The sequence below is a fragment of the Vulpes vulpes genome, chromosome 13, assembly GCF_048418805.1.
Source record: "Vulpes vulpes isolate BD-2025 chromosome 13, VulVul3, whole genome shotgun sequence".
Taxonomy (NCBI): Eukaryota; Metazoa; Chordata; class Mammalia; order Carnivora; family Canidae; genus Vulpes; species Vulpes vulpes.
The window spans coordinates 29152967-29163669 of record NC_132792.1 but is presented as its reverse complement, the minus strand read 5'-3'; positions in this window follow the sequence as shown (position 1 = coordinate 29163669).

The window sequence follows — 10703 nt, the reverse complement described above, 5'->3', positions numbered from 1 at the left end:
TGTTCACAGCTCAGCCCCAGATTGACTTTAATGCAACTGTATTTCTGATACTGTGCTCAGGAGCTATAGTAAACTCCTTGTTCTTTTTATTTTTTTTAGGACCAAGCCCCTATTTCAGCATTCTGCCTTTTTTATGTCCCCAATACATCTATCTATGCAGTTTTCTGTTAAAACAGACTGGAGGCTGGATTGGGGCAGAACAAATTATGTAATTTGAAAATGGCTTGCCTTTACTCCAAGCAGGTTTTGATACAGACTGCTGAGAGGGAAATGAGAATTTCCCTGTACCATTTTTGAGAATTCTTTGATTTTCAGAAACAGGGTCACCTGTGCTTTACCCCTTGCTTTGTGAGCCTCCCCACTATTCCAGTTTTTCTAGCACCAGCATTCTTTGTGGTATCAGAGATTTATTTCTAAACGACTCCCCTGGTATATGTTAGAGCTGTAATTTCCAGGCTCTGACTGCTTTTCTTCCTAAACTTTTGCAGGTTGCTTTTTTTTCGTTCTTTTCCACCACCTCCCCTGTATTCTGCCTGGACTCTTCTCTTATAACCCCAGCATATCCTGGCACCATGCTTTCCTCACTAACTGAAATGTCTGCCAACTGTTTACCATGGATCTTTGGCACATCTGTGTAGATTCTCTTCTTTTATTTCTACTCAAATAAGCCCCAGAGGACATCTTGTTGTCTATCTGGTTACTGGGTCTCCATCATTCTAACCCCGCCACCATTTGTCTGGACCTCCTCACCACAGATATCCACACAATTATCCCTTGTTCTTTATTGTTAACTTGAACCTTCTTTTAATAGCTTCACCATGGATGAATGAGCTTTTAAAAAGAGAAATGTGTCTTCCTTACATACATTTTTATATGAATTCTTGTTTTATAGCACCTGAATGGGTTGATTTGTTCAGAAAACACAATAGAGCACAGATGTTTGGGCCAAGTGTGCTTGGTAAATGGTATTCTCTAAAGAATGTTTTTAGGTATATGAACACTCACAACAAAAGATGGACATGTTTCCATTTTGGAAGGCTTTAATTTTTTTCTCAGTCTTGTCAAAAATTGGATTCATGAACTAAATTGGTAGAGTATTTGTTTAAAATTATCACTAACAAAATATATGAATCTCTATATTAAAGCTTATAAAACCACTTTCATAAAAACTTGAAACCTTTTAAGTGTTAGTATTGCCAAACATTCCTATGCCTAACATAGGTTAGGGCATGCTGCCTCATATTCTTGCTCAGAGGAATAGCTATTGTTTTTGTCTGTGAGCCACTGAGAATGGTTGTGATATGGATATGTAGGTATAGGATGGTGTGTTGTGGTGTTACTGCGTGGGACCTTTGTCAAATTCCTATTTGGTGGAATTTGTTGAATATAAAAACATTGTACTTCTGTGAGTTTGCTTTTGAAAAATTTTCCTGGTAACTGTGGCCATAGCAATTACCTGAAACAAAAATTGGTAACTTATTTCCTTTTCCCTCCTGTAAGTAGGTTGAGGCTAAGAGTATACTCTGAGGATTTTACAATTAGTTATTATGGTTTTTATATTTTAATCTTTCAGTGATTTTGCTTATGTAGGGAAGACCTACATAGTAACTGATATTAATAGGTAAAACATTTTCAATCAGTACCAATAATCACTCATGTTTTCATGTGAAGTGGTTTTGAATACCTGAAGCTTTTAGACTCTCATTTTACTGATAATAATTGGTATCTATAGATATAGAAATAATAGGTAGAGAGGTAAGTAGCTTCAAATTTCAGTAAACTGAGAGAGTTAAATACATTCTATTGTGCTATTTCAGAGAAGTTCAGGATAAGGTCACATCTGAAAAGTGAGCCCTCTTGCATGCTAGAAAAAATACCAGTTTGGAATTTCCATATTTGAGACACCCCCACCCCTACCAATAAAATATAGGTTATATGATTCTAAAGTTTTCAGCTAGAACATTTTTCCTTCAAGGCAGAAGAAAACTGCAAGTTATTATAGCCCATGATGTGTATTTAAGGAGAATGTGGGATAATAGATAATTTCACCTTATTTCTAGACTAAATTAATATGATTATATATTATTTCATACCACAATAGAAAAATTATTTTCTTGTAAAGGTTGATTTCTCTCCCAAATTAAATGGACTGTTAGTTATTTTGATCAATATTTTTCATGAATACCACTACCAGCCAGATGTTTTAAGGAAAGAATAAAATCACATTTGTCACTAGTCCTATCCCAAATTTATAATAACTAGGTAACTTGTAGGATATGTGCTATGGTTTCATTGCCTGTTGGTTTGAGTTTGGGGATGGGGAGGAATCACCAGTAATTATCCATCTACACAGCTGACCAAGACACATACAGTCATTGTATGCTCTCGGTTAAGCTGTATAGACAGATCACCATTAAAGACTAAATATAGCTGCCCTCTTGAAGGAAAGAAGCATTTGAGTAGATGAGGATGTTGTCTAAGAAAGACTCAAGAACTAAGATCCTAAATTAATAATGGAGTATGTGCTTTAGAGGGCACATGCAAGGAATATTCAATGAATTAGTCACCATAAACTTACTCAAGACGAATTGAGGTGCTCTCATTCAAACAGGTAAATGAAAGAAAGAATTAAAATTAAGAAATGTGCTTTTGCTGACATTACCTGGTTAGCTTCCTCCAGCTAGCCCATCAAGTGAATTGAAAGATGTGCCTCTTAGAAGGGGAAAATTAAAGCCTATAATATATAAAATATCATAGTTCTTATAACGTTTTTTGTTAATAAAAGTGTGGAGAGAGCCCAGCCACTGAAATTGGAATCTCAAGCAAAGCTACTTAAGAGGGAGTTTATCAGAAAAAAAGTGAATTGATAAGATACCCATTAATGGACTATGCCAGACCCCTAAGGAGAGGTACGCCTTACAGAGAAGACAATGCTCTAGCAGCCAGTGTGAGGGGGTCACTCCCCAGAAGTGCCCTGTGAACCAGAGAAGATAGATATTAATTTTCTGCATTGTGATATCTAGAATAAGTTTGTTTCCCTCTATTTTGTCATATCAAAAACCAAACAGATGTTCTGCTAGTAAATCGGACTACATATAAATTGTTCAGATAATTAAAAATGTGTTCAGCTAAAATAGAACAGTGAAAAATACATTAAAAGATTACTTATAGTAAATGTTGATGGCTATTATATTATGTAAAAGACTCATAAAATTTTTAAGAAAGCCTCAAGAGTCTCAACAGACATATGTATAAAATGTGTAATAAGCAATATCTATTGAGAGAATGGAAATGTCAACATTGGGAATAACAATATAAATGATTATGCAATGCTATTTTCTTCTGGTGAAAAATGAAAGTGATCTTCTGGCCCCATTGATTGCAGCACAGAAAAGTGAAGAATAAAAAATGATATTCTAGAAATATATTTGTCAGTTCTTGTCAAGAAAAATTATGTAGTAATATCCTTTGGCCTACTAACTTTACTTCTAGAAACCTACCTAAAAAAAGAAATAGTAGTGAAAGCAAAAAAATTTATGCACAACCATATTCACTGAATCTCATAGATCTGTGGTCACCCTGGTTCCATCCCTGACAGGTTCCATGGCTTTAAGTTATTGCTCTGAGTAAGCCTCAGTTTGCTTATCTGTAAGCATAAGAAGCTCTACCTCAATCAGTTATGAGTATGAAGATTATATATATATATATATATATATATATATATATATATATATATAAACTGCTTAGTGCCCATGCTGAATAATTGACTGAAATACAATATCACTAATAAATATCTAGCTGTAGGGAAATAAGTATTAGGTTAATTTGACAGATCAAATTGATAGACTAGCATGTGTCTTTTGATACTGATATTTACAAATAGGAAATAATGCATACAATTATTATCTTAGAATGTTAATAAAATATATCAGCTGCACAGTGATGGTGATTTCTGATATTTAAATGACAAGAAAAGGAAGGAGGGAAAGAAGGAAGGGCAAATGTAAGAAATTGAGTCTAGAAAAATGTCCTGGAAGGAAATATATCACAATGTTAGCAACAGTTATTTGTGTTAGTATGAAGATCTTTTTCCCCCATATGGCTGAAAATTTATTGAATAGTGAATATCCACTCCTAAAAAAATGGCAGTGTGAGGAGTTCTGCAGATCTGCTCCCAACAAAATAACAATAACAACAGAACTCAGTGTGCATCAGCTGCTGCAACACCCCTCTTTGCAACGGGCCCTGGCCCAAGAAACGGAGCAGTTCGGCCTTGGCTCTTCGGCCGGGGCTCCCCACCACCATCCTGCTCCTCCAGTTAGCCCTCCTCTGGGCTCACTGCTGAAGGTGAAGAAGACCCCCTCGCCTCCTGCATCGTGCTTGGGGCCCTCGCTCCCCCGCTTCTCCTGGGTGTCCTTTGATTCTGGGGTGGGAGGGGAGTAGGATCACCATCTTCCGTTCCTTTGCCAGTGAAAGAGCTCCGTGTGAAACATTTTTGTAAGCCCTGAATAAATTCGGTCTGAATTTTCAAAAAAAAAAAACAAAAAAAAAAACTGATAAACATGATAAAAAGAGAACTATTTAAAATCTTTGCAAATATTCCTGGGGGCATAGAGCTAATGAAAAAATAATATTCAGGAAAATCTATTACGTCTCAATAATCAGGTGAGAGTCTGTTGTGACTTTTTTGAATATCTTTTTTTATTGGAGTTTGATTTGCCAACATATAGCATAACACCCAGTGCTCATCCCGTCAAGTGACCCCCCTCAGTGCCTGTCACCCAGTCACCCCATCCCCCCACCCACCTTCTTTTCCACTACCCCTTGTTCATTTACCAGAGTTAGGAGCCTCTCATGCTTTGTCATCCTCTCTGATTTTTCCCACTCATTTTCTCTCCATTTCCCTATGATCCCTTTCACTATTTTTTATATTTCCCATATGAATGAAACCATATAATGTTTGTCCTTCTCTTGACTTACTTCACTCAGCATAACACCCTTCAGTTCCATCCACGTCGAAGCAAATGGTGGATATTCATAATTTTTAATGGTTAATATTCCATTGTATATATAGACCACATCTTCTTTATCCATTCATCTTTTGATGGACACCGAGGCTCCTTCCACAGTCTGGCTATTGTGAACATTGCTGCTATAAATATTGGAGTGTAGGTTTTTCACTGAATCTGTATCTTTGGGGTAAATCCCCAGCAGTGCAATTGCTGGGCTGTAGAGCAGCTCCATTTTTAACTCTTTGAGGAACCTCCACACAGTTTTCCAGAGTGGCTGCACCAGTTCACATTCCCACCAACAGTGCAAGAGGCTTCCCCTTTCTCCACTTCCTCTCCAACACTTGTCATTTCCTGCCTTGTTAATTTTCACCATTCTCACTGGTGTAAGGTGGGTATCTCATTGTGGTTTTTTTTTTTTTTAATAGTACTTATTTTTTTTTTATTTTTTAATTAATTTTTATTGGTGTTCAATTTACCAACATACAGAAAAACACCCAGTGCTCATCCCGTCAAGTGTCCACCTCAGTGCTTGTCACCCCTTCCCCTCCAACACCCGCCCTCCTCCCCTTCCACCACCCCTAGTTCGTTTCCCCGAGTTAGGAGTCTTTATGTTCTGTCTCCCTTCCTGATATTTCCCAACATTTCTTCTCCCTTCCTTTATATTCCCTTTCACCATTATTCATATTCCCCAAATGAATGAGAACATACACTGTTTGTCCCTCTCCGATTGACTTATTTCACTCAGCATAATACCCTCCAGTTCCATCCACGTTGAAGCAAATGGTGGGTATTTGTCGTTTCTAATTGCTGAGTAATATTCCATTGTATACATAAACCACATCTTCTTTATCCATTCATCTTTCGATGGACACCGAGGCTCCTTCCACAGTTTGGCTATTGTGGCCATTGCTGATAGAAACATCGGGGTGCAGGTGTCCCGACGTTTCATTGCATCTGAATCTTTGGGGTAAATCCCCAACAGTGCAATTGCTGGGTCGTAGGGCAGGTCTATTTTTAACTCTTTGAGGAACCTCCACACAGTTTTCCAGAGTGGCTGCACCAGTTCACATTCCCACCAACAGTGTAAGAGGGTTCCCTTTTCTCCGCATCCTCTCCAACATTTGTTGTTTCCTGCCTTGTTAATTTTCCCCATTCTCACTGGTGTGAGGTGGTATCTCATTGTGGTTTTGATTTGCATTTCCCTGATGGCAAGTGATGCAGAGCATTTTCTCATGTGCTTGTTGGCCATGTCTGTGTCTTCCTCTGTGGAATTTCCGTTCATGTCTTTTGCCCATTTCATGATTGGATTGTTTGTTTCTTTGCTGTTGAGTTTAATAAGTTCCTTATAGATCTTGGATACTAGCCCTTTATCTGATATGTCATTTGCAAATATCTTCTCCCATTCTGTAGGTTGTCTTTTAGTTTTGTTGACTATTACTATTGCTGCGCACAGCCTTTTTAATCTTGATAAAGTCCCAATAGTTCATTTTTTGCTTTTGTTTCCTTTGCCTTCATAGATGTATCTTGCAAGAAGTTGCTGTGGCCAAGTTCAAAAAGGGTGTTGCCTGGGTTCTCCTCTAGGATTTTGATGGATTCTTGTCTCACATTTAGATCTTTGAACCATTTTGAGTTCATCTTTATGTATGGTGTAAGAGAATGGTCCAGTTTCGTTCTTCTGCACGTGGCTGTCCAATTTCCCAGCACCATTTATTGAAGAGACTGTCCTTTGTCCAGTGGATAATCTTTCCTGCTTTGCTGAATATTAGTTGACCGTAGAGTTGAGGGCCCATTTCTGGATTCTCTATTCTGTTCCATTGATCTATGTGTCTGTTTTTGTGCCAGTACCACACTGTCTTGATGACCACAGCTTTGTAGTACAACTTGAAATCCAGCATTGTGATGTCCCTGGCTCTGGTTTTCTTTTTCGATATTCCCCTGGCTATTCGGGTTCTTTTCTGATTCCACACAAATCTTAAGATTATTTGTTTCAACTTTCTGAAGAAAGTCCATGATATTTTGATGGGAATTGCATTGAACGTGTACATTGCCCTGGGTGGCATACTTTTTCACAATATTCATTCTTCCAATCCATGAGCATGGAATATTTTTCCATCTCTTTGTGTCCTCCTCAATTTCTTTCAGAAGTGTTCTGTAGTTTTTAGGGTATAGATCCTTTACCTCTTTGCTTAGGTTTATTCCTAGGTATCTTATGCTTTTGGGTGCAATTGTAAATGGGATTGACTCCTTAATTTCTCTTTCTTCAGTCTCATTGTTAGTGTATAGAAATGCCACTGATTTCTGAGCATTGATTTTGTATCCTGCCACGCTGCCGAATTGCTGTATGAGTTCTAGCAGTCTTTGGGTGCCGTCTTTAGGGTTTTCTATGTACAGTATCATGTCATCTGCAAAGAGGGAGAGTTTGACTCTTCTTTGCCAATTTGGATGCCTTTTATTTCTTTTTGTTGTCTGATTGCTGAGGCTAGGAATTCCAGTACTCTTTTGTATATCAGTGATGAGAGCGGACATCCTGGTCGTGTTCCTGATCTTAGGGGAAAGGCTCTCAGTTTTTCCCCATTGAGAATGATATTTACTGTGGGCTTTTCATAGATGGCTTTTAAGATGCTGAGGAATGTTCTCTCCATCCCTAGACTCTGAAGACTTTTGATCAGGAATGGATGCTGTATTTTGTCAAATGCTTTCTCTGCGTCTATTGAGAGGATCATATGGTTCTTGTTTTTTCTCTTGTTGGTGTCATCTATCACGTTGATTGTTTTATGAGTGTTGAAGCAACCTTGCATCCTGGGGATAAATCCCACTTGGTCATGGTGAATAATCTTCTTAATGTGTTGTTGGATCCTATTGGCTAGTATCTTGTTGAGAATTTTTGCATCCATGTTCATCAGGGATATTGGTCTATAATTCTCCTTTTTGGTGGCGTATTTGGTTTTGGAATCAAGGTAATGCTGGCCTCGTAAAACGAGTTTGGAGTATTCCATCCTTTCTATCCTTTGGAACAGCTTTAAATAGAATAGGAATTATTTCTTCTTTAAAAATTTGATAGAATTCTCCTGGAAGCCATCTGGGCCTGGACTTTTGTGTCTTGGGAGATTTTTGATGACTGCTTCAATTTCCTCACTGGTTATTGGCCTGTTCAGGTTTTCTATTTCTTCCTGTTCCAGTTTTGGTAATTTGTGGTTTTCCAGAAATGCATCCATTTCTTATAGATTGCCTAAATTATTGGCATTTATAGCTGCTCATAATACATTTTAAAATCATTTTTATTTCCTTAGTATTGGTTGTGATCTCTCCTCTTCCATTCATGATTTTATCAGTTTGAGTCTCTTTTCTTTTCTTTTTAATAAGGCTGGCTAATGGTTTATCTATCTTATTAATTCTTTCAAAAACTAACTCCTGGTTTTGTTGATCTGTTCTACAGTTCTTCTCATCTCTATTTCATTGAGTTCTGCTCAAATCTTTATTAACTCTCTTCTTCTGCTTGGTGTAGGTTTTATTTGTTCTTTTTCCAGTTCCTTTAGATGTGAGGTTAGCTTGTATATTTGAGGGTTTTTTTCCAGTTTTTTGAGGGATGCTTGTATTGTGATGTATTTCCCTCCTAGGACTGCTTTTGCTGTATCCCAAAGAGTTTGAACAGCTGTATCTTCATTTTCATTAGTTTCCATGAATCTTTTTAATTCTTTTTTAATTTACTGGTTGACCAATTCATCTTTTAGTAGGATGTTCTTTAACCTCCACATGTTTGAGTTTCTTCCAAATTTCTTCTTGTGATTGAGTTCTCGTTTCAAAGCATTGTGGTCTGAAAATATGCAGGGGACAATCCCAACTTTTGGTATCAGTTGAGACCTTATTTGTGACCCAGTATGTGGTCTATTCTGGAGAAAGTTCCATGTGCACTTGAGAAGAATGTGTATTCAGTTGCGTTCATATGGAAATTCTGTAAATATCTGTGAAATCCATCTGGTCCAGTGTATCGTTTAAGCTCTTGTTTCTTTGGAGATGTTGTGCTTAGAGGATCTGTCATTTGCAGAAAGTGCCGTGTTGAAGTCTCCTACTATTAGTGTATTATTATCTAAGGATGTCTTTACTTTGGTTATTAATTGAATGATACACTTGGCCCACATTAGGGGCATAAATATTCATGATTGTTAGGTCTTCTTTTTGGATCGACCCTTTAATATGATATAATGTCCCTGTTCATCTCTTACTATAGTCTTTGGGGTAAACCATAATTTATCTGATACGAAGATTGCTTTCCCAGCTTTCTTTTGAGGACCATTTGAATGGTAAATTGTTCTCCAACATTTTCAGGCTAGAGGTGTCATTAGGTCTGAAATAAGTTTCTTGTACACAGCAAATAAATGGGTCTTGTTTTTTTGTCTAGTCTGAAACTCTGCATCTTTTGATGGGATCATTTAGCCCATTCAGGTTCAGAATAACTATTGAAAGATATGAATTTAGTGTCATCATAATACCTATTCAGTCCCTGTTTTTGTGGATTATTTCTCTGGGTGTAATCTTTCTTTTACAGAGTCTGCCTTAATATTTCTTGCAAAGCTGATTTGGTGGTCACGTATTCTTTCAGTTTCTGCCTATCTTGGGAGCTCTGTACCTCTCCTTCTATTCTGAATGAGAGCCTTGCTGGATAAAGTATGCTTGGCTACAAGTTCTTTTCATTTAGTACTCTGAATATATCCTGCCAACCCTTTCTGGCCTGCCAGGTCTCTGTGGAGAAGTCTGCTGTTAATCTAATATTTCTCCCCATGTAAATTAGGAAACTCCTGTCTCCCACTGTGTTAAGAATTTTATCTTTATCTTTGGAATTTGCAAGTTTCACTATTAAAAGTTGAGGTATTGAATGGTTTTTATTGATTTTGGGGGTGGGGCCTATCTCTTGGATCTGAATGCCTGTTTCCTCCCCCAAATTAGGGAAGTTCTCAGCTGTGATTTGTTCAAATATGCTTTCTGTCCCTCTGTCCCTCTTGGTGCTCTCTGGAACTCTAATTATACTATACTCTATATGTAGATTCTTCCTTCTGAGGCTGTCATTTATTCCCCTTAACATTTCCTCATAGTCTTTTCATTGTTTTTCTCTTTTTTCCTTTGCTTACTTCCTTGCCATCAATTTGTCTTCTATGTCGCTCACTCTTTCTTCCACTTCATTAACCCTCATTGTTAGGACGTCCAGTTTGGATTGCGTCTCATTAATTGATTTTTAATTTCGGCCTGATTCAATCCAAATTATGCAGTCATGAAATGTCTTGAATCCTTTATGCTTTTTTCCAGAGCCACCAGTAGCTTTATAGTTGTGCTTCTGAATTGGCTTTCTGACATGGAATTGTAATCCAAATTCTGTAACTCTGTGGGAGAGAGGACTGTTTCTGATTCTTTCTTTTGTGGTGAGTTCTCCCTTCTAGTCATTGCTCAGTGCAGAGTGGCTGTATGAGCAGGCTGAGTCAAGAATATCAACCACGACCTAAGTAAGTTTCACCCTAGATGACTCTGACCAGGTTAGAGACCAGAAAATAAAAACAAAGATCAGAATGAAATAAAACTAAAGGATCACTAAGGTGAAAAATAAATTTTAAAACAAAGTAGCAAAAAATAAAGGGCCAAGAATCCCAAAGAAGAAGAAAAAAAAAAGAGAAAAAAGCAAAAGTAAAGAGGAAAAAAAAG